The sequence below is a fragment of the Canis lupus genome, chromosome 6 (genome assembly GCF_011100685.1).
Source record: "Canis lupus familiaris isolate Mischka breed German Shepherd chromosome 6, alternate assembly UU_Cfam_GSD_1.0, whole genome shotgun sequence".
In the NCBI taxonomy this organism is placed as follows: Eukaryota; Metazoa; Chordata; class Mammalia; order Carnivora; family Canidae; genus Canis; species Canis lupus.
Window position 1 is genome coordinate 76790855 of NC_049227.1, and position 22401 is coordinate 76813255.

The following is a 22401-nucleotide window of genomic DNA, read 5'->3' on the forward strand; positions in this document are numbered from 1 at the left end:
AGTTGGTATTATGGAATTAGTTAGTTCAGTGAGTCGAATGTTTTATTCGGTCATTTTGTGTCAAGCTAGCTAACTATTAAGATAAATGGTTATAGCATAGCATTGGAATCAAAATAAGAATAATAAAAATTTTTCCTGGAAAAGAAAAATTCTAAGAAATGGCTACTATTAACTGCTTCTATTTTGTGATGCAAAGATAAAAAACAATCTGGATCACACAGAAGAGGATTTATTTCTATTCTATGTATATAATTACTCTGGATTTTGCAAAGTTTGCCACAGCTCTAATATGCTGCTTGAGAAACAGTTCTTAGAACTTGCAAATAGAACAACTTTGGCTTCCATCAGACCCTCTTTGCTCTTTGAAGACTCCGTAGTGTCCATATCAAGTGCCCACAGCATTATGTTTGCAGTCTGTTTTCTCTGACTCCTGGGAACTTTTGCAATAATGATGTTGGCTCTTTGATGTTTACTCTCAAAATTTTTTATCTTGAAAGTAGAAAATAAAGGCACCTGCTTATTTCTAAAACCATTCTCACACAAGAAGCCTGTATTCACCTGCTGTTTATTTACTTGAATGGTTTTGTTTTCTAGTGAATCTTTTCTATTTACAAAATACAATAGAATCCAACAACTGTGTTATGATGCTTTGGGTTTCTTTTAGCACCCCGGTTAATTGGCTAGCAGCAACAGCAAGGTGCTTGTGTGATGAGAGCTGAGGGTCCACAAAGTAAAATCAAAGGACCTGCTTAGGCAAGACATGTTAACAAAACAGTTCAAAACAACATTTAGGTAGAAATCTGGCAGGAAGCTGGCAGTTAGAAACAGCCTGGAAACCATATTAATGATCATTAATCATAAATGATCCAGTGAGGACTGTAGGGCCCTAGGGTAGGCCACCTCAAAAGTGTCACTTTGGCATACTGATTATTTTTTAGTTAAAAGATACTTAAGAATCATCGGTACAAAAGAAACACTCTGACCACCCCCTGCTCCTGTTTCCTCTTCAGAGAGCAGGAAATAAATCTCTCATGTGAAAGGTAACTTCTCTATACCAGGAAGTGATGGGACATCCTTATTGCCAGAGATAAGGACTTCAGAGCTAGGAAGGCTGTATAAACAACCTTGTTTACTAATTTATTACCCTAACCCAAATTCTACTTAGATTTCTTTACTAACTGAGCTCCCAAAGTCTTCTTTGTTCGGTCAACTCCTCATAGATTTATTGTCTCTGTGCCCCAAAAATATAAAAACTGTCTGCCTTGATTATTTCTTTAGATCTCAACTTTATTATTGGGCATCTGTGCACAGATAATTATTTTTTTTCTCTTGTTAATCTGTTTCATGTCAATTTATTTCTTAAACCGACTGGAAGAATCTTGAAGGATACAGGAAAGTTTTTCCTCTCCAACACCTCCATCCTGCTCTGAGTAGATGGTTGCTCTACTGGGAAGCCCAGGAAATCAGACTAGATTAGTGTCTGACTAAACTAAAACAAAGTACATCCACAGAAGGGGAATCCTTTCCATTTCATCAACTGCAGAGAATTAATGAGTTCAGTTTTTAGAAGTGCTTGCCATAGAGGCTTAAGATTATTTGCAAAAGAGGTCTACACTCCAAGAAGATTTGAGATGTACTAACAAAGAATAATTTCCAAATGGTACAATCATGGCCCTCGTTTACATACAAAATGAACATGTATCTAAAGTTTATTTCACTCAATAATTGATGAACAACAAGTATGATAGTCATAGTAGCTCAAAGGGTATTTTGGGAATTGGATATTTATAGGGCATTTAGATAAAGAAGTTTTAGAAAAGATTTCTAGTTTAGATTAAAAAAACCTGGTAAATATTATATAGTTCACCTCTAGGGTTGACTTTTTACAAAGGGAATTATTCATGTCTCTACAATATAAAAACCTCCAAGTTCACATGTAACTTCATAGTCTAAACTCTTAATAAATAGCAAATAACAATGTCAAGTAATCATATGTTCTCCTAAAAAGTTAACCGTTAGATTGCTATGTTAAGCAACAGTTCAATGTGACATCAGAAAGATACGTATTCTTTTGCCCTGCTTACAGATTTTGGGTGCCTTTTTCTAACAATACTAAGTAGATAGGCAAAAAATAATTGTGTTTATAACCAAAAGGTGCCGTTACATATTCAATGTGTAATAACCTTAAATGATTAATGACCTTATTTTTCCTGTTGTGTTAACCAATAGTTTTAAAAGACTACCCCTACTTTCCATATCTTTCTGGCCTAAAATATTTTATAATTCTTTGAGAAGGACTAAGTTTTCTTATTTGTAATATTTAAAATCCTCAAAGGCTTATGGATGACCTTGGTGCTAGGATATAAAGAAATGTGATTTCAGATAAAAGACCATGTGATTTCAGGTAAAATATAACAATATAGACTTTTTTTTTCCCTCCTGGTCTAGTGAATGTAATAGGAGAAACAAAAATTTGAGAGACACTGGAGAAGAATGTAATGCTGAAACTCAAAAACTTGGTTAAATCTCTTTCTCTCAGATAGGTTTGGATTGAATATTATGACTTCTAATAGCTAATAAAATTCCCAAGTTCCTGTGAGCTAAACAGTCTCTGTTTTCTCTAATTTTACTCTAGGATCTGATGTGGTGCATGGCTGGTGCAGAGAAAAATCCAGGGGTCAATTATATCCAGATACTAATTGACACTGATGTCTTCTGTAGCTGATTAATTTAAAGATTTTCTTAAGAAGTTATCAATTTCATTTTTGAGTCTCCCTGGGATTAAATATGACAATATGTCTAACAATTTCTTACTTAAAAAACAAAACAAACCAAATCAACCAGTGAACCTTGTTCTTATCTACTAAAAACATTGTAAATAGATATGATTTTTGCCTTTATAAAGTTGACATTCAGCAGCCAATTGGTATAGGCAGAAAATTTCAAGGCCTGTATTTAACAAATATGTAAATCAAGACAATACTTGGTTGTGTCTCGAAAGGTAATCAATGAATTAGAATTTTACATATTGTTATTTAAAAGTGAATTTAAGATTTTTAAGAAATGTGTTAATCACACCAAGAAAAGGATAAAAACCATGTAATCATTTCAATAGACACAGAAAAAGCATTTGATAAAATACAACACTCATTCATGATAAAAGTCCTCAACAAAGTAGGTTTATGGAGGGAACATATCTCAACATATTAAAGGCCATATATGAAAAACGCACAGCTAACAGTATACTTGATGGTGGAAAACTGTGAGCTTTCCCCCAAGGTCAGAAACAACACAAGTATGTTCATTTTCATTACTTTTATTCAACAGAGTGCTAGAAGTCCTGGCCACAGCAATAAAAAGATATAAATTGCATCCAAATTGGTAAGGAAGAAGTAAAACTTTTACTATTTGCAGATGACATATAATATATAGAAAACCCTAAATACTCCACCAAAAACTACTAGAAGTTCATAAATGAATTCAGTAAGTTTTCAGGATACAAAGTTGATATATAGAAATCCATTGCACTTCTATCCACTAATAATTAAATAGCAGAAAGAGAAATTTAAAAACAATCCCATTTACAACTGCCCAAAAAATAATAAAATACCTAGGAATAAACTTAACCAAGGAGGTAAAAGACCAGTACTCTGAAAACTATAAAATATTGATGAAAGAAACTGAAGACAAACAAATGGAAAAATATTCCATGCTCATGGATTTGAAGAGCAAATCTTGTTTAAATGTTCATATTGCTCATAGCAATCTATAGATTTCATGTAATCCTTCTCAAAATACTATAGCATTTTTCACAGAACTAAACCAAATAATCCTAAAATTTGTGTGGAATCACAAAAGACCCCAAATAGCCAAAGCAATCTCGAAAAAAAAAAAAAAAGAACAAAATGGGCAGTATCACAATCCCAGATTTCAAGATATATTACAAAGTTGTAATAATCAAAACAGAATGGTACTGGCACAAATATTGACACATAGATCAATGGGAGAGAATAGAGGACCCAGAGATAACCCATGATTATATGGTCAATTAATTTTCTACAAAAAACACAAGGGAAAAAAAAAGAAGGAGGCAAGCATATGCAAGGGGAAAAAGTCTCCTGAACAAATGGTGGGAATGTTGGACAGCAACATGCGGAGGAATGAAACTGGACTACTTTCTTAAACTACACAAAAATAAACTAAAAATGGATTAAGGACCTAAAAGTGAGACCTAAAGCCATAAAAGTCCTCAAAGAGAGCACACACTGTAATTTCTCATTGGCTATAGCAACACTTTTGTGTTTTGAGGCAAGAAAAACAAAACTAAAAATAAACCATTGGGACTACATCAAAAGGAAGAGCTTCTGCACAGCAGAGGAAACAATCAACAAAACTAAAAGACAACCTACTGAATGGGCTAAGGTATTTACAAATGATATATCTGATAAAGGGTTATATCCAAAATATATAAAGAACTTATACAACTCAACCTCCAAAAACCAAATAATCTAATTAAAAAGTGGGCAGAAGGCGTGAATAGATATTTCTCCAAAGACATCCAGATGGCCACAGACACATGAAAAGATGCTCAACACCATTCATCCTCAGGGAAATGCAAATCAAAACCACAATGAAATATCACCTCACACCTGTCAGAATGGCTAACATCAACACAATAAACGAGTGCTGGCGAGGATGCAGAGAACAAGTAACCCTAAGGCACTGGTGGTGGGAATGCAAAATGGTGCAGTCACTGTGGGAAGCTGTATGGACATTCTTCAAAAATTAAAAATATAGAATTACCATATGATCCAGTAATTCCTCTACTGGATATTTACGCAAAGAATACAAAAGCAGTACTTTGAAAAGATATATGCATCTCTGTGTGTATTGTGGCATTATTTACAATAGACAAATTATGGAAGCAGCCCAAGTGTCTATTGGTAGATGAATGGAAAAAGGAAAAGTGGAATGTATAGATAATGGACTATCACTCAGCCATAAAAAAGAATGAAATCTTGACCTTTGCAACAACATGGATGGATCTAGAGAGTATACTGTGAAGAAACGGGTCAGTCAGAGAAAGACAAATACCATATTATTTTCACTCATATGTGGAATTTAAGAAACAAAATGAATGAACCAGGAAAAAAAGAGGCAAGCCAAAAAACAGACTTTTAAATGTAGAGAAGAAACTGTTGGTTACCAGAGGAGAGGTAGGTGGTAAATGGGGAAAGAGGTGAAGGGGATTGAGAGTACATTTATCATAATGAGCACTGACTAAGGTATGGAATCGTTGAATCACTATATTGTATATTTGAAACCAACATAATACTGTATGTTATTATACTGGATTTTTTTTAAAAAAAACCTCTTTTGTTATTAGAACACTAAAATTTAAAAATGCATTAATCATTCACTTATATGAAGCAATATTTACTGTCTTAGAAGTAGTTTATTAATCCTTAGTCTTTTCCAACAAACAATTTTGTGTGCAATTGTGTATTTTAAGTGTGTGTGTGAGAAAAAAAATAAAACAAAACTTTGTTTTTCTTTTGGGAGGTGAAAGTCAGTCTGGGTAATGTCAGAACTAGGAAAGCCAATTCAACTTGCAAGTATATCTGAGCCCTGAGGTCCCTGACCTGTGTGACCTATGGACAGCCCCTCAAAGAACTGTATGGCTTGATAATTTTCCAGTGGGAATGCAAAGCCTTGAGAAGCAGATGTGAAGAACATAAAGAAAGAAGCAATGTTTACTGCAGCCGGATTGCTATTATGCAGGGAAACTGAGTTTAGTAGGGTATTCAGAGTACCAAGTGTAAATGCTCAAAAAATGGAAGGAAAACTTCAGATAGTAACATAAGACAGTGTTAGGGAAACCAGTATTTTTGCATAGTAAACAGAATTTTTAAAATTCTGAGGGAGCCTGATTAACCGCTATAGCCAGAACCACTCTAGAATCTTCCCAGCCAACCCCATGATGATAATCAGAGCTCAGGGAGAAAAAAAAAATTCTAAATATCTGTTCATTAATATCTAGGCTGCAATGGGCCTAGAAGGAGAACAGGCCAAGTCGGTTGACAGGAATGTGTCAATAACGGAGGTTAGTGGGATGGCGTGGTGCTGCAAGAGTAGAAGAAACACAAATGGGGTGAAACCAATGGGTGGGATCTGAGGAGACTTACACATGAGCCATGTGAGACACAAGACCAAACGATGAATTTACCAAGATGTGGTGGCCATAAACCCAGATACCCCAGGGGTTCTAGGGGACACAAGATCAATTGGGCTAAAATATTTGGGAATGAGCTCATCACAGTGAATGCATCTTGAGGTTTTGAAAGTTGTTAGGACTTTACAGGCTGAATAAAGAAACTGCTACAAAACAAATAACATTGAGGCCTCACTTAAAACAACTAGCATCTATAAAAAAGCAATAAACTTGCCAAATTAAAAATAAAATATGTAAGGGAGAGTAGAAAAGTACAAAATAGAGGTTCTTTGTTTTGTTTTGTTTTGTTTTTGTTTTTTTAGTTTTGTATAGCTCTGCTTCTATTAAGCGTGTCTATTATGCATGCAGTGGGATGCCCCTCAGAGAAAAGAACTTTTTCAAATGCTAAAAAAGTCTTCCAATCTGATGGGTAAGTGTGCCATAACTAAGGTAAAAGAAGGTCAGGTCCAATAAAACGTATTTTTAAAAGGAGATTCTGAGATTTGATCTAAATGATAGCTGCACTCCCTGATTAGCCAGACAAGCCCAGTCGCGGTGATCATTTGAGGTTGTGGAATGCCTGCCCCTCAAGGTCACCTCACAGTGGTATGTAGGAACTTTGAGAACTGTTAAGGCAACATTGGTGGCGAATGGTATTAAAATTTAAAAATTTCCATTGAGATTGAGGACAACATTCAGTAAAGCTATGACAAATCTCTTATTTGGATCTTAAGTGTGTTAGAAAATAACACTCTTATTGCATAAAAACCCTAATAAAGTGGCTGAATCTATTATGTTATGCTAAATGGAAGGATAATTACTTAATGAAATTTTAGCTAGGGTTTTTTTTTTTTTTGTTAGAGTTTTGAAGGAATTAAATATTGAGAATTAAAGTACACTTAGTGAATTCTAATTCCCAAAATTATACCCATCTAAATGGCAAACATATTTAAACTAATACAAATAATTTATGACCCCAACATGATAGTACCATATTCCTACCTTAGGAACTTCACGTTAAACAGAATTACCAGGAAAAGTAAGGAAGAATTGACACTTTTTTTTGGGGGGGAGTGAGGGGTTCTTTTTACATGAATTTTAGTTCTTTTCCCGCCCTTGCTGTTATTTGTTAGTGTACTTTATGAAGGATGAAAAGTAAAGCTTAGGGGCGCCTGGGTGGCTCAGTTGGTTGACGGTCTGCCTTCAGCTCAGGTCAGGATCCCGGGGTCCTGGGATTGAGCCCCTCCTTGGGATCCCTGCTCAGCGCCCCCTTCTCCTCCCCCCTGTTCATGCTCACTCTCTCACTCCTTCTGCCACTCTCTAATGAATACATTCTTTTTTTTTTAATGAAAAGTTTATTTTTCTCATTAGATTCATTCTTTTCCATTGGCAGACCTCATTCCCCCCCTCCCTGAGCCCTCACTTCAGCAATGAGTAGATGCGATACCAGTAATGGTAATCATGTTCCAGTGCAGGGGGGTTCTTTTTGTCCATCAACTATCTGTTACCTGTCAAGATTCTTGAATCAGAAAAACTGAATATCTATTTAAAGCTTTCAAAAATTCGTGCAAGACAAAATGGAATTCAAGGCCAACTGAATGATACAGAAAGTACCACTTTCTACTTCACGAGCCCACAGGGAGGACAGAGTTGTCACACATATTTAAATATCATAACGTCACAACCCTGAAAGCCAAACCTTCAAGAAGCACATGAGCAGACAGACAATAATAGACACAGAAATGTAGCTCTTCTCCCCTCCCGTTAGATGCACAGACCAAAATATAAGTAGGAAAAGGAGGGATTTAAACAAAGGTATGGATGAAGTTGAATGGGCATAGACCTATAAATGTGTGTAGTAAAAAAAGGAACTCATCTGCGGAACAGTCATGGAGAGGGACTACATAGTTAAAGAAAAAAGTCATTTGGTTTTAAATTTGAAATAGCACAGACTGTGCTCCCAGATAAAGAAGGCGAATTCGGGGGAGGCCGCGCTTCTGGGCCGCGCAGCGGCCGCATCCACACCTTGCACCTGTCGGTGGGATTCAGGAGTCCGGGGCTTCTCAAGGCGGGATGTTACCAAGCAAGCTTAGGATTCCCTTAAAACGCAGGAGGGGGGATCCCTGGGTGGCTCCGTGGTTTAGCACCTGCCTTTGGCCGGGGCGCGACCCTGGAGTCCCGGGATCGAGTCCTGCGTGGGCTCCCTCCATGGAGCCTGCTTCTCCCTCCTCCTGTGTCTCTGCCTCTCTCTCTCTCTCTATGTCTATCATAAATAATAAATAAATATTAAAAAAAAACAAACAAACCAGGAGGGCATCAGGGTTACCTGCCACTGGTCCATGGCCCAAGAACCAATCCCCTACCTCCAGAGACCGGGTCGTAGCCTGAGCACGTCTGTCTTCTGGCTGCTGCTGCTTTATCTCAACCCATTTCCCTGTTTGGAAAAATGACCACAAGGAAGGACACAGCGCTTTTTCATCCAGCCCTTGACTGACAATTGCCCAACTTCGGTTGGGCAGGAAAAGCTTGTAAAGGGCGGTATTGGAGAAACTTCTGGAACTTCAGTTATCAGTCTCACGGTTGCTAATTCTACTGCTTCAGTGACGTGTAGACCAGATGGGGGCTCCCCTAACACGAGCCACACGGAGAGGGCGTCTGCCGCCGACAGCACCGCGGGGAGCTCAGCTGCGACCGGCAGGGTCCAGGCCGGTCCCCGAGTGAGTCACGGGCGGGGGCAGGTGGGGTCGAGGCCGCCAGGGACCACGGCCACAGCGCGGCGGCCACGCACCGCCTTCCACGCGCCGAGCAGGGCCTCACCCAAGGGACCTGCGTGCGCCTGACGAGCGGGCGTCCATCCTCAACTAACCCCTCTCGGCCCTGACGGTCTCGTCCTAGGGTGGTCTGCACCCCCTGCCAAGGGGGACGGGACCTCGCGGCCCCCGCGACCCAGCGCACCGGCCCCGCGGCCCACGAGCCCTGCCTGCCCCCCCCCAAGACCCAGTGCACCGGCCAGGCGGTCCACGAGCCCTGCCCGACCCCCCAAGACCCAGTGCACCGGCCCGCGGCCCATGAGCTCTGCTTGCCCCCCCCGCGGCCCCCCACGACCCAGCACACCAGACCCGCGGCCCACGAGCCCTGCCCGACCCCCCAGGACCCAGTGCACCGGCCCGCGGCCCATGAGCTCTGCTTGCCCCCCCCCGCGGCCCCCCACGACCCAGCACACCAGACCCGCGGCCCACGAGCCCTGCCCGACCCCCCAGGACCCAGTGCACCGGCCAGGCGGCCCACGAGCCCTGCTTGCCCCCCCATGCCCCTCGCGGCCCACGAGCCCTGCCCGCCCCCCCCCCACCGCGGCCCATCGCACCGGCCCTGCGGCCCCCGAGCCCTGTCTGACCCCCTCCATGACCCAGTGCACTGGCCCACGGCCCACGAGCCCTGCCCGACCCCACAGGACCCAGTGCACCGGCCCGTGGCTCACGAGCCCTGCTTGCCCCCCCCATGCCCCTCGCGGCCCATAAGCCCTGCCTGCCCCCCCCCCCCCCACCGCGGCCCATCGCACCGGCCCTGCGGCCCACGAGCCCTGCCTGCCCTCCCCCAAGACCCAGCGATCCAGCCTCGGGGCCCACAATCCCTGCCCGACCCCCCAGGACAGCACCCGGCCCCGCGGCCCACAAGCCCTGCCCCCCCCACGACCCATCGCACCGGCCCATGAGCCCTGCCTGCCCCCCCGACGACCCAGTGCACCGGCCCCATGGCCCACAAGCCCTGCTTGCCCCCCCCCCGTCCCCACACGGCCCCCCACGGCCAAGTGCTCCGGACCGCCCACCCCCCCCCCCCGCGGCCCACTAGTCCTGTTTCCTCCCCACAGCCTTCCTCGGCCCACGAGCCCTGCTTGCCCACCAACCCCCCCCTCAACACACCAGCACCCCCGCAGCCCAGGAGCCCTGCTTGCCCACCCCTCACCCCAAAGCGCACAGGCTCCCCACCGGCAATGAGCTCTGGTTGCCCCCCTAAGCCCCCACGCCCCCCGGGGCCCAGGAGGCCTGGTTGCACCCCCTCCTGTGGCCCACAGCCCTGGAACCCCCCACCCCAGGCCCCCCACGGCCCAGGAGCCCTGGTTACCCACCCCGCGCCCCGCCCCCCGTCGGGTGAGCCCGCAGCCCGTGGTCCTTCCCTTCGCAGCTGTCCGCCAGCGCCAACCCTCCTTATCTTGAGCCTGTGCAATATTTTGTATTCACTTAGGGATGGCTGACTTCCTTTCATCATCCCTGCTTCAGTGAATTTTGCAGACCGACTGACAAGCGAGTATCTTGAAAACACTGATGATGTCATTCTCAGGCTTGGAAACTTTCAGTGACTTTCAGTTGCCCGGAGTTCAAGTACATTGGTCAGGTTTTCAAGACATTTCTCGATTTGTCTCCTACCATATGGGTATCCAGTCATTTTCTCAAACGTGGTGCTCGTAAAATATTGTGCTTCTACTGAGGCCTTTCTTCATACAGAAATTTGCCTGGAATGCCCTCCTCCTAGCAACATCCACCTCCTAAATTCTTATTTATCCCACAAGGTCTAGTTAAAATGTTTTCTTCCTTAGAAAGATTTCTCCGATAACCCGAATTAGGAGCAACCTCTCCCTTTTCACAACACTGAAGGTTTATATCCATCGTGGTGCATCACATGCACTAGCCAATTTTTGGTAAACGTGACCTAACTAGCCTGCTATACCGGGGTCAGGAAACTTCCTGAAAGGCCAGTGAACAGTTAAGTAAATATGGTTTAGGGACCATACAATCTTTCTCACAACTACTCCTCGCTGCCTTCTTAGTGAGAAAGTAGCCATAGAAAATATGTAAGCAAGTAGGTGTCGCATTTTCCACTAACACTTTATTTATTAAAAAACCCACAAAAAAAAAAAGAAAAAGAAAAAAGGAACAGTCGGCCAGCCCAAGCACCGTAGTGTGCCGACCCCTGCATTAGGCCATCAGGTTCTGAAATGCGGAAACCACGCTATTGTCGTGTGAACACTGCTGGTACTATGACGTCATTTAGTGACTCTCCATAGTCTAGGCCAGGCATTATGCAAGTGCTTTAATGCATGATGCTTATGGTCACTGCAGTGAGTTTAAAAAGTACGGATTGTTATATTCCATTTGCAGATAACGGAATTGAGATGCTTATCACAATTGGAATTACTATTTTCACGTATATAGTTTACTTGCTTTTAGTTGTCTCTCCCTCTAAAGGGATATTGTGCAAAAACAAAGAACGAGCCTATCTCATTTTGCTACTGTGTCTGGCACAGAATAAGACATCCAACAAGTGTTTATCTAATAAATTAATAGTAACCCATTTGTCCAGGGTCACACGCACAGTAAATAATGGGACAGGAATTAAAGTTCACATTTTTCTGTTTTCAGCATTCCTTCATTTTGTGCCTGTATTTCTTGAGAACTTCCCACATGCTGTGGGTCCTGAGCTTGCAGCCACACAAATCTGCCTGTCACCCTGTGTACAACACAGCCAATCCTCACCCATCTCTGTTCCGAGTACACGTACACACCGACTTACTAACAACCCTAAACGGCAGATACTGGTATGATCTCTATTTTACAGATAAAATTTAGACACAGAAATCTTATGCATCTCACCAAGGTCGAATGTCTTGTAAGTGGTATAATCTAGTACTTTAAAAGTAAAGCACGCTCTACTTACTTCCTTTAATAACTACTTTCTAAATACTGATAAATATTTGATTTATCCTTACCTCTTTTGTCCTTGTTAAGAGCTTATGTTTTATAATAAGCTGCCTAACAGCAATAAGATCCATGTTTTCTGAGAATGTTCCTCTCCAAAATTTCCTTTTAATTCTGGTCATATAGACCATCTCATTTCCACCTTTTCATTTGCTCAAATTGCTTCTGCAATCTGGAATACCTTCCATTTCCTGTATGTAGCTCCATACTCTCAAGATAGAGAGATTTTAATAAGCATATATATATTTTTAAGTTCAATAACATCATCTCCTAGACTATACCTGAATTTTGTCAGTAACTAGTCTGCCCAGAATGAATTAGCCTGTGGATCGTATCCCAATATTTGACACATTACATCAATGTCCCATGTCACGTAAAAATAAGCTAGAAATACATACAATAGTCTACAACCAAGTTTTGTCTTTTTGCACATTATTTATCAAGTTTCTCATTGGGGAGACATTAGCCACAGTTCACCTCTCCTTTCGGGTAGTCCTCCATTTCTAGGCTGTGATTTGTTTAAGAGCAGGAGCCGTGATGGATTCATCAAAGTTCTTTTTTTTTTTTTTTTTTTTTTTTTAAGATTTTATATATTTATTTATGAGAGACACACAGAGGCATGCTCCATGGAGGGAGCCCGATGCGGGACTCGATCCCATGACCCCGGGGTCACGACCTGAGCCGAAGGCAGATGCTCAACCGCTGAGCCACCAGGCGTCCCAGCCATCATAGTGTTTTGTATAAAACAGACAACTGTGAAGTGACTGAGCGAATATGTGGACACGTGACTATGTGAGCAGCTACGTTATCTATTTCTACTTAGAACGCATCTTAAATTTACCTCTTAAATACTTCTCAAACCTCTAGTCCTGTCTTTATTCACCACAGCTGCTTTGGCTCAGGCCCCCAGAGCCGTCCACCGACCTTCTGATTAGGTGGACTCGGCCTCCCTGCATTGCAAGTCCCCTGAGTTTCAGCCCGTCCTCGTCTTTACTGCGAGGCTAGGCCGTGCAGGGTCGTCCACAGATTATAGTTCTCAGTGTCTGCCCCCCTCGTACTAGTGATGAGAGCTGAGGCTCCACCGCAGTGCGGGTCACACCCTCCTGCCCAGCTCTCCTGACTCAGTCCTCTGCTCACACGGATTCTCTATTCCAGTCACACTGAGTACAGGCCTCGGAAGTTTCTGAAACCTACCGCACCCTTCCACCCACCTCGAACTGGGGACAAGTATTTCCTTCTGTGAAGAATCCTCCCCCTCGCCACCCCTTCTGCGGGATACACTTTTCTTCCAGTGTGGGATTCTCTCTTGATTCTCAAGGCTGAGTATAAATATCACCTGCATGATGCAGGCTTTCTCCAGGCCCCAAACTGAGATCAGTGCTCTCTCTGCTGCTCTCGTAGCCCCTCTCCCTTTTGTCTGAATACCTTTACACTGATTGTAATTAGATTATTTAGCTGCTCTTCCCGTTGAACTAGAAGATCTTTGAGGGTGGAAACCTTCAGGCATCTGTAGTCTTATCACAGTGCCTGCCATATGGCTGCCCCCTCCCAAAATCTTATAACGAATGGTTTAATCAATCATCAATACATCTATACTGACATTAAAGAAGTTGAGCTATAGATAGTGAGCATTCAACAACAACATTTCCCAACTGTAACATACATAAACATATTTTGAGTACAGCATTATTTAAAATCATGATATGTTATATATTCATATCCTTATACTTCATTTGGAAAGAAAATTTCACACGTAGTCATTAAATTGCTTTAGCAATTAATACCTGGCATTTAAAAATGGACAACCTGCCAATTGCATTGTAAGAAGCTCCTAATTATAAAAGGATATATAAAGGAACCTGGATTGATTTTTGATGGCTGCAGTATAAAATTAATTATATAGTTATATTAATTGTACCATGAGTATATTAATTTTCCTAAATGCTATTTAATTTTTGGTTTCTAGTTTTCCTATTTAACTACTGCTAATTGCAAATTTGATGAGCATTTATTTTCATTTTTGGGGGCAATACGAGAAAACTTTCTTTCAAAAGAAAAAGCTACTTTAAAAATTGAAAGCATTCCTATTTCACTAATGAGGCCAGTAGAAAAACATTCTAGTAGATCCTCCCTACCTCATTGTGCACTGCAGAATGTGTGAGGGAAACTGGAAGCCAATATCTGCTTTTACCACCCAAAGCAAAAAAATTTTCTGGTTTAATTTATTGCCCGAGTCACTGGAATTTGAGGCACCTCTAGGTTGTTTAGTGGGACATTTGACCAGAAAATCTTAGGAGACTATCATGTCATCAATCTTCCCAGAGGGAAAAGTTTGACATAAGGGGTGAATAAAAAATGTCATTATACTAATCTTGGCAAAGACATTTTTTTCTCAAATGGCTCCAGGACCTGTTATGAGTCCAAAATGCCTGTGCCTTAGATAGTGGTGTTTGGGTTCATGTTGTTAACCGAATCAGCTTCCTAGAAAAAAAAAAAAAAAAAAAGATGTCTAAGCAAGATGAAGAAAATGCAGTCATGCCAATAAATAAAGTAGAAAGGAATAGTCACATGAAGTACATTTTCCTAACAACTGGCAAGTGTTCTCTGGCAAAATAGTTTTTAGAGCTAGGACTGAATTCAGTAGAAGAAACTGGTTGAATGAATGAATATTACAACTCATGGTGTAAACATCTCTTGAAATAAAGCATTCTTTTTTAAAAAGGAGGAAGGACTCCTACTTGGAGAAGTTTTGGATAAATTTTGCCATCCTAAAATTGGGTATTTAGGACTGCAGAGTTATATCCAATAAATGCCAATTCATCTTTATAGTAGTCCCCAGTGCAGCTTTTCACAACTTTTAACTTAAATGCTCATAAAGGATAAGAAGAGAAAGAAAAGAAAAAAAGGAGGAGGAGGAAGGGGAGGAGGAGGGGAAACCAGCAGCATTACAAGAAGAATGACTCTGATTTCAACAACCAATTGATGGTCAAAGATACTTTATCCCATAAGGGAAAGCCATTCTCTCTGCTTAAAATAATATTGGAAACTGATGCATTGCTCTGCCACAATCTACTCCTTTGATAAGGGAATCAAGGTATTTATTTTTATTTTTTTTAATTTTTATTTATTTATGATAGTCACAGAGAGAGAGAGAGAAGCAGAGACACAGGCAGAGGGAGAAGCAGTCTCCATGCACCGGGAGCCGACGTGGGATTCGATCCTGGGTCTCCAGGATTGCGCCCTGGGCCAAAGGCAGGTGCCAAACCGCTGTGCCACCCAGGGATCCCAAGAATCAAGGTATTTATAAACCATCAACATTTTACAGGCCCCTTTCCACTTTGGAAAGGCCATTGGCTCCATGAAAACCAAATGTGTTTATTTTAGTTCACCATTGCATTGACAATAAGTAGAACAATACCTGGTACTCAGTTTTGTATGTAACAACTACATTTGAAATGAATAAGTTATTGAATTTTTTTTTTAGTATTATTCCTCTAATTCCAACTCCTTCACCTTTCTATCTCTTGCCCACCCATTCTTTTTCCAGACATTTGGATACTGCCCCTATGGGACAACACATTATATTCTCATACTTGTGGACTCCATAAAGAAATTATGAAGAATCTTATTAGTACAAATCAGACAATGCAATTTTCTTAATATCCCACTGATTCAGTACCACAGAGCCAGGCAAAACGGCTGGGAGTATATCCAATTTTAGGATGGCAGAGTTATGTTCGTGAATGTCAACTAGATTACAAATTTTATCCAAGGAAACTATCACCTATTTTCACCTATCACTTACACAGTGGGATGCTGTATTAAACCGTTACTCTGCTGTGTTAAACACAAGTTTAACAACTAGTTCTGGAAATAGGGGCTAAGTTCTGATCTGTGACCTTTGTTGATTTCTTTTTTTTTTTTTAAGATTTTATTTATTTATGTATTCAGGAGAGACAGAGAGAGGCAGAGACACAGGCAGAAGGAGAAGCAGGCTCCTCTCAGGGAACCCGATGTGGGACTCGATCCCAGGACCCTGGGGTCATGACCTGAGCCCAAGGCAGATGCTCCACCACTGAGCCATCCAGGCGTCCCCCTTTGTTGATTTCTATGATGCATTTTTAAGACAATATGACTTAATGCAGGGTTATGGAGCTAGCTGTAAGATGACACTATCTCTAGTGATATCTTAACAAATATTTAGACTTCAAAATCCAAAAAGAATGAAATACAAATAATAGAAAAATGGAATTATAAATAAATAAATAAATAAATAACTCATTCCTCATTGTTTGCTCAGTACCAAACAAGTTCTTTGTGTACTGTCTATATATTAATGTATTAATTAGTATTCTTTTCTCTATTTTATTAATTATGAAAATGTGTCCATGGTGATTTATGAGCTCCTTAAAAGCAGAAAAGAAATAATTCAGTTATGTATTTGACATTTATTATTTGCAACTATGTGAATTCTCTGTGATAAAACACAATGGACTCACAATAGAGTGGAATTCAGAAAATATGATACCTGATAACCTAGATTCTTTCAGGATTCTCTATAATCCCATCAGCTTTCCAACGTCCTCCCTGACTGATAGCCCCTGTGTCTCAAGCATTCTCTTGTAATATTTGTTGTCTGTATAATTCACACATAATTTAATTTTCATATGTATCTTTACATGTATTTCCATATGAATATCACAAATAAAGTAAGCTTCTTCTAGGTAGAGATTCTATCGTATTGTTCTGTATCATTAGAAACCACTCAAGTTTTCTATGTCCCCATAGTGCTTTATATACCTTGTGGTTTCTAGCAGACAGATCAGATTCTCAATAAATATTGGTTGCATTTAGTGGAATGATGTTGTCAAACTCATAATTTCTCATTCAGTTTCTTGATGTAATTACAAAATTTATGTTAAGACTAAATATGTCACTTTTAAAATATTAAACAAAAGCTATATTTACCTCTCCATTTTGAAAAAAAAATTATTGAAAATATATTATTTTTTTGGTATACTATGACAAAATAAAACTCTCCTGACTGATCATTTGAATTTAGATGTAAATCATGCCAAATTGCTGAACCATGAGAGAAAAAAATATATCACATTAATAAATCATTGAAATAAAGTTGCTAGCCTTTCTATTAAACACATTTCCATATTGACAGAGGATATTCATTGAATAGCCCCATGTGTGCTTTATAATTAGGAAGAAAACCACTGATTCTCATAAAATCTTTAAGTTTGCAAGCATTTTAGCTCTATCTATATTTTGCTGAAATGACAAAAGGCTGTCAACCCCAGGAAAATAAACAAAGAGAATGAAAGCATTTTTGACTTTTTCATCCAGATGTGAAATACTTTATAAACATAGCTACTCTTGAAGAGCACGCCTCTGTAGTATTTCTTCTAAATTATGAAAAAAAAACTGGAAAACAGAAAGGCGAGTGTAAATTGGCTGTATGGTAGATAATCTATTTTCTTTTCAATTCAATGAATAAAGAAGTAGACATGATCTTAAATTGACAATGACACAGTCTAATAAATAAACTCACTAGAGTATTCTATATCCTATTAAGCAGGAACTATAAAACTGCCTTTCTCTGAATGTTCTCAGTGATTTATTAAATCCCACACTTAATGATATAAGGTGGAACTTTAGAATACTGTGTTGGTATAGGATCCAGACAAGAAAATTCAGTGCCCTCTGTATTTATAATTATTCTATGGTAGCATATGCATATTTCCCCCCCAATGATAGATTTTTCATTTCCATGTATGTTGTATTTTTTGAATAAATGATATATTTACCTATTCAAAAATACACAAGGGTACACTGTAGAAAGTCTTTCTACTACTACTATTAGTCGTTCATTACTGATTCTCCAGTCTGGAGGCATTAAATGTTATACATTTCTTATTCATCCTTCTCTATATCTACACAAGCACTTATTCTTTTAAAATAAATGGAATAGGCCATCCAGGCCTCCTATACCTCACCATTTTTCTTTGAAATTTAAAATATATATCTTGGGAATTGCTCCATATCATTGCATGCCTTATATATAGGGTTTTTTTTATAATTCCATAATTTTCTATTGAATTGTTGCCATATTTTATTTAAAGAAGTATCCATTGATGACCTTTGAAGTTTTTTCAATTTCTTACTGATGCAAACAATGGTGAAATGAATAATTTTGAACATATATCATGTTGTTCATGTGTTAGCATATCTGATGAATGTATTCTTTGGAGTAGATTTCCTGGGAAAAAGAATATGTGAATTTTCAGTTTTGATATTTGATATGAAAAAAATTGCCTTCCATAGATGTTGCACTAATTTACACTCATACCATCACTGCAAGAGAACATTTTTCTTTTTATTCCCTAGCCGAGATACTTTTTAATATTTCTGCCATTTGCATAGGTGAAAAGCATTGTCTTCACTTTTTAAAGTGAAACATGGCAGGGGCACTTGGGTGGCTGAGCAGTTGAGCATCCGCCATTGGCTCAAGTCATGATCCTGGGGGTCAAGGGATCGAGTCCCACATTGGGCTCCCCACAGGGAGCCTGCTTCTCCCTCTGCCTGTCTCTCTCTCTGTGGCTCCTACAAATCAATAAAATCTTTAAATCAATAAAGTGAAACATGGCAAATGTACAGAAAAATGTACAAAATCACAAATGGATCGATGAATTGTGTTTCACAAGCAGAACAATCCCACGTAACTTGCACCCAGATCAAGAAAAACAGAGTGTAACCAGAATCCTAGAATCCACCCCCCCATGAGTCCCCAGGAACAGTCTCCAATCCCCACCCAAGAGTACCCTCCATCTGACGTCTAACACTAGATATCAGCTTTACTTGTTTTTGACCTTTATGTAAACTGAATCAGTAAGCTTTATACCTGAATTCTTTTTTTTTTTTAAGATTTTATTTACTTATTCATGAGAGACACACACAGAGAGGGAGAAGTAGAGACATAGGCAGAGGGAGAAGCTAGCTCCATGCAGGGAGTCCAATGCGGGATTCAATACCAGGACTCCAGGATCACACCTTGGGCAGAAGGTAGGGGCTAAACCGCTGAACCACCCAGGGATCCCCTACCTGGATTCTTTCAATCAACATTCTGTTCGTATGTGGAATTCATTCATACTTCACTAGGTGGATGTAGTTTTCTCCTATTCATTGCTGTATTGTATTCCATTTTGTGATTATTCTACAGTTTACACTCTAGTTTAGGTATAAACTGGGAAGTTTCCATTTGGGGATTTAACAAATAGTGATGCTGTGAACATATTCATAGATGTCTTTTAGTGGACCTATAGTTACATCTCTGTCATATACAGATTTAGGAGGAGAATACCTGGGTAATGGCGTGTGTGTACATTCAGCTTTTGTAATTTCTCCTGCAGTTTGCAAGGGCCTACCACTTTACACTCTCACCACCAGCATATCTGAATTTGAGCAGCTCCACATCCTCACTAGCACTTCAGATTATTTCTCTCATTTTTTTGCTATTCTGGTGGGTGCTTCTTAGTGACATTTTGTGGGAGAGCAACACCTCGGTGGGTAAAAGAAACAATGAGAACAGGGATACACATAAGTGGTAACAGCTTTATGGGTGTGGCAAAAGCCAGTTATTTCTGCCATGGGTCCAGACTGAAAATAGTACCTGCTGAAAACAGCAGTGACGGTGGGTGGATAGCCAGGCCTGCCTGGGTCAGTTCTCTCAGCCCCTGCAGATAGTCCCCTGTGCAGTTCCCTGCTGCCCCTCTCATGGTTGGTTTCTTGAGTTGCTCTTCCTCCCTGTGGCCACATACTTTACATCTACAGAAATAAAACCAACAGCCAACTCGGGCTTGGGGCTTCACCTCAGTGCCTGCACTTCTTGGAGATGCCTGAGGGATAACCCCTTTGGGCCTCTCTTTGTTCCAAGATACTGGACTCTCAGGAATCATTTTGTCTCTCATCCAAACATGGCACACGGCAATATTATACTTTGAATTTCCCTTAATATGGATGGCAGGCAGTTCTGATGTATTAACACTTATTTATATTTATGTTTCTTAAATCTGTTGCTCTACCTTCAATATACAGAAATAATATAACCACTCCTGACCACTTCTGCTCCTGCTGCTCTGAACAAAGCCACTGATATTTCTTATTTGGATAATAGGAAACGCTCCTGACTCGACCTGCTTCCATTCCTGTTCTCCTCGAGTCTAATCTCAACATAACAGAGTGATCTTGTTAAAGAGTGGGTCAGATCATGTCACTCTTCTGCATAAACCTGTCAATGCTTGTTTTACTCAGACCTACAGTTTCCTACATGATCTGGCTCAATTCCTTCTTAGACTTACTAACCAGCTACGATCCTTCTCGCCTATTTTCTCTAACTCAACTGATCCCTTTGTATTTTTCAAAAATTCTAAGCATGTTCTTGTCTTCAGATATTTATACTGTCTCTTCCTTATAGTTCTTAAGATATTCTTATGGCTAACTTCCTCAGTGTCTTCAAAATTTTGTTCATATTCTCCACGAAGCTCATCTGACCATGCTTACTCCTAACTTTTACACTCCTCATCCAGGTTATTCTGCTTTTCCCCCCCAAAGAATTATCACCTTCTAATATACTAATTTACTGATTTATTATATTTATTGTTTCTTACTGCCACAAAGTAATCTAAGAGCAGTGTCTTCAGTTTGTTAACTCCTCTCAATTATCCTATTCAAGTATATCATCTACTTCCTGCTGGGACCCCTGACTGATACACCGTTTTTACCTCCTCTTACAATTTCACACAGTACCTCTTGACCTTTTGTTAGTAAACATGAGGAAGTCAGCAGGTTTATATCCTCTTCCATCATCTATCTGCCTTCCACTTTCAGTTTCCCCTTTCAAATAATCTAATTTCTGTATTCTGTCAATTTATATTTCACTTTATAAGTAAATGCCTTCATTCTCTTAATATTAGACCCACTGCCAAATAGGTCCAGCACTCATTATCAGTTCATCTGCAATAATGTTCCAGCCATCCTTGGTTATGAAAATGTGTACTATACTGTTCTTTTTTTTTTTTTTTAAAGAAAGAGTTATGAGGGCAATATTTTTGACTTCTTACATGTTGAAAATATTTGTGCCTTCACAAATACTGAATGATTATGGCTGAGTACAAAATTCTTAGGTCACACTTTTATTCCTTGAGAACTGTAGAACCCCCTGCCCTTGCACCCTCTTCCTTCATGCCCACAACACCTATATTTATGCTTTTAATTCTCTTGTGAAGAAGATTAAGATCTCCATGTTGTTTTCCCCCTTTTTAGCATCTTGGACATTTTTTAAGAGGCTTATTTCTTTAGATTTGATGTTTAACAGTATTACTAATAGAATTCACAGTTCAGTACCAAATTTTGCTAAGTAGGTCCTTTCAAGTCTTCTTTATTTTTTGACTATTCCTCTGTTCCATTAATTTACTTTTCTTTTTTTGTGGACTCCTATAATGTATATTTCCTATATCTATCATTTTGTCCATAATCTTGATCAAATATTTATTATACTCATTTTATTTTTTTGAGTTTTATCATTCCTATATTTTATGTTCTTTACTGTATTTTCAATTTATTTCTCCTACTGTCCTAATCGTGTCTTCCCTGAACTCTTATATCTCTGCCTTGTACTCTTTTTCATAAAAATTATTATATCACTAATTTAAAAAATAAACATAGCCATATTTGAGCACAATTTTGATCTGCTCCATAATAATATCTTTAAGATAGGTGATATTTATCTGCAATAGTTTTTCCTATTCCTTCCTTCACTTTTTCTGGAACAATAGTGTGCTCATTGCTTTTGGATTCTTTATATTTGGATAAAATACATTGTTGGGTTCCCCCCATCCCACAACTAATTCTTTGCAGAAAATTCATGTTGGCAAGATGCCAAGGCTGTATTTTATGCTAGCAGGATTTTTTTCTTGAGATTTAGTGAATTCTTTTAGCTTTAATTACTTCATGCTGGTGGATTTAGGTAGCTAGCTATAAGCTTGCTCACAATGCAGATTTCTCTTCCTACTCTGGTATTTACAACCAAACCAGACAGAGATTTAATTGCTAAGCCTTTGCATCCTATTTCTTTCATTGTGAATATGAGATTTTGGTTTTGCACGTAACAGTGTCTCCTTCCCCTTGGAGGGTTTTTGGTGAAGTTTCACTGAGATCTGTAGCCACTCTATTTTCTCTCTCACTGTGGTAAAATATGCATAACATGAAATTTACCATTTTAGCGACTTGTTAAGTGTACACTCAGTGGCATTAAGCACATTCATGATGCTGTGAAACCATCACCATTATCTATTTTTTTGAACTTTTTTACCATCCCAAACAGAAATTCTGTACTCATAAAATAATAACTCCATAATATCGCCTCTTCCC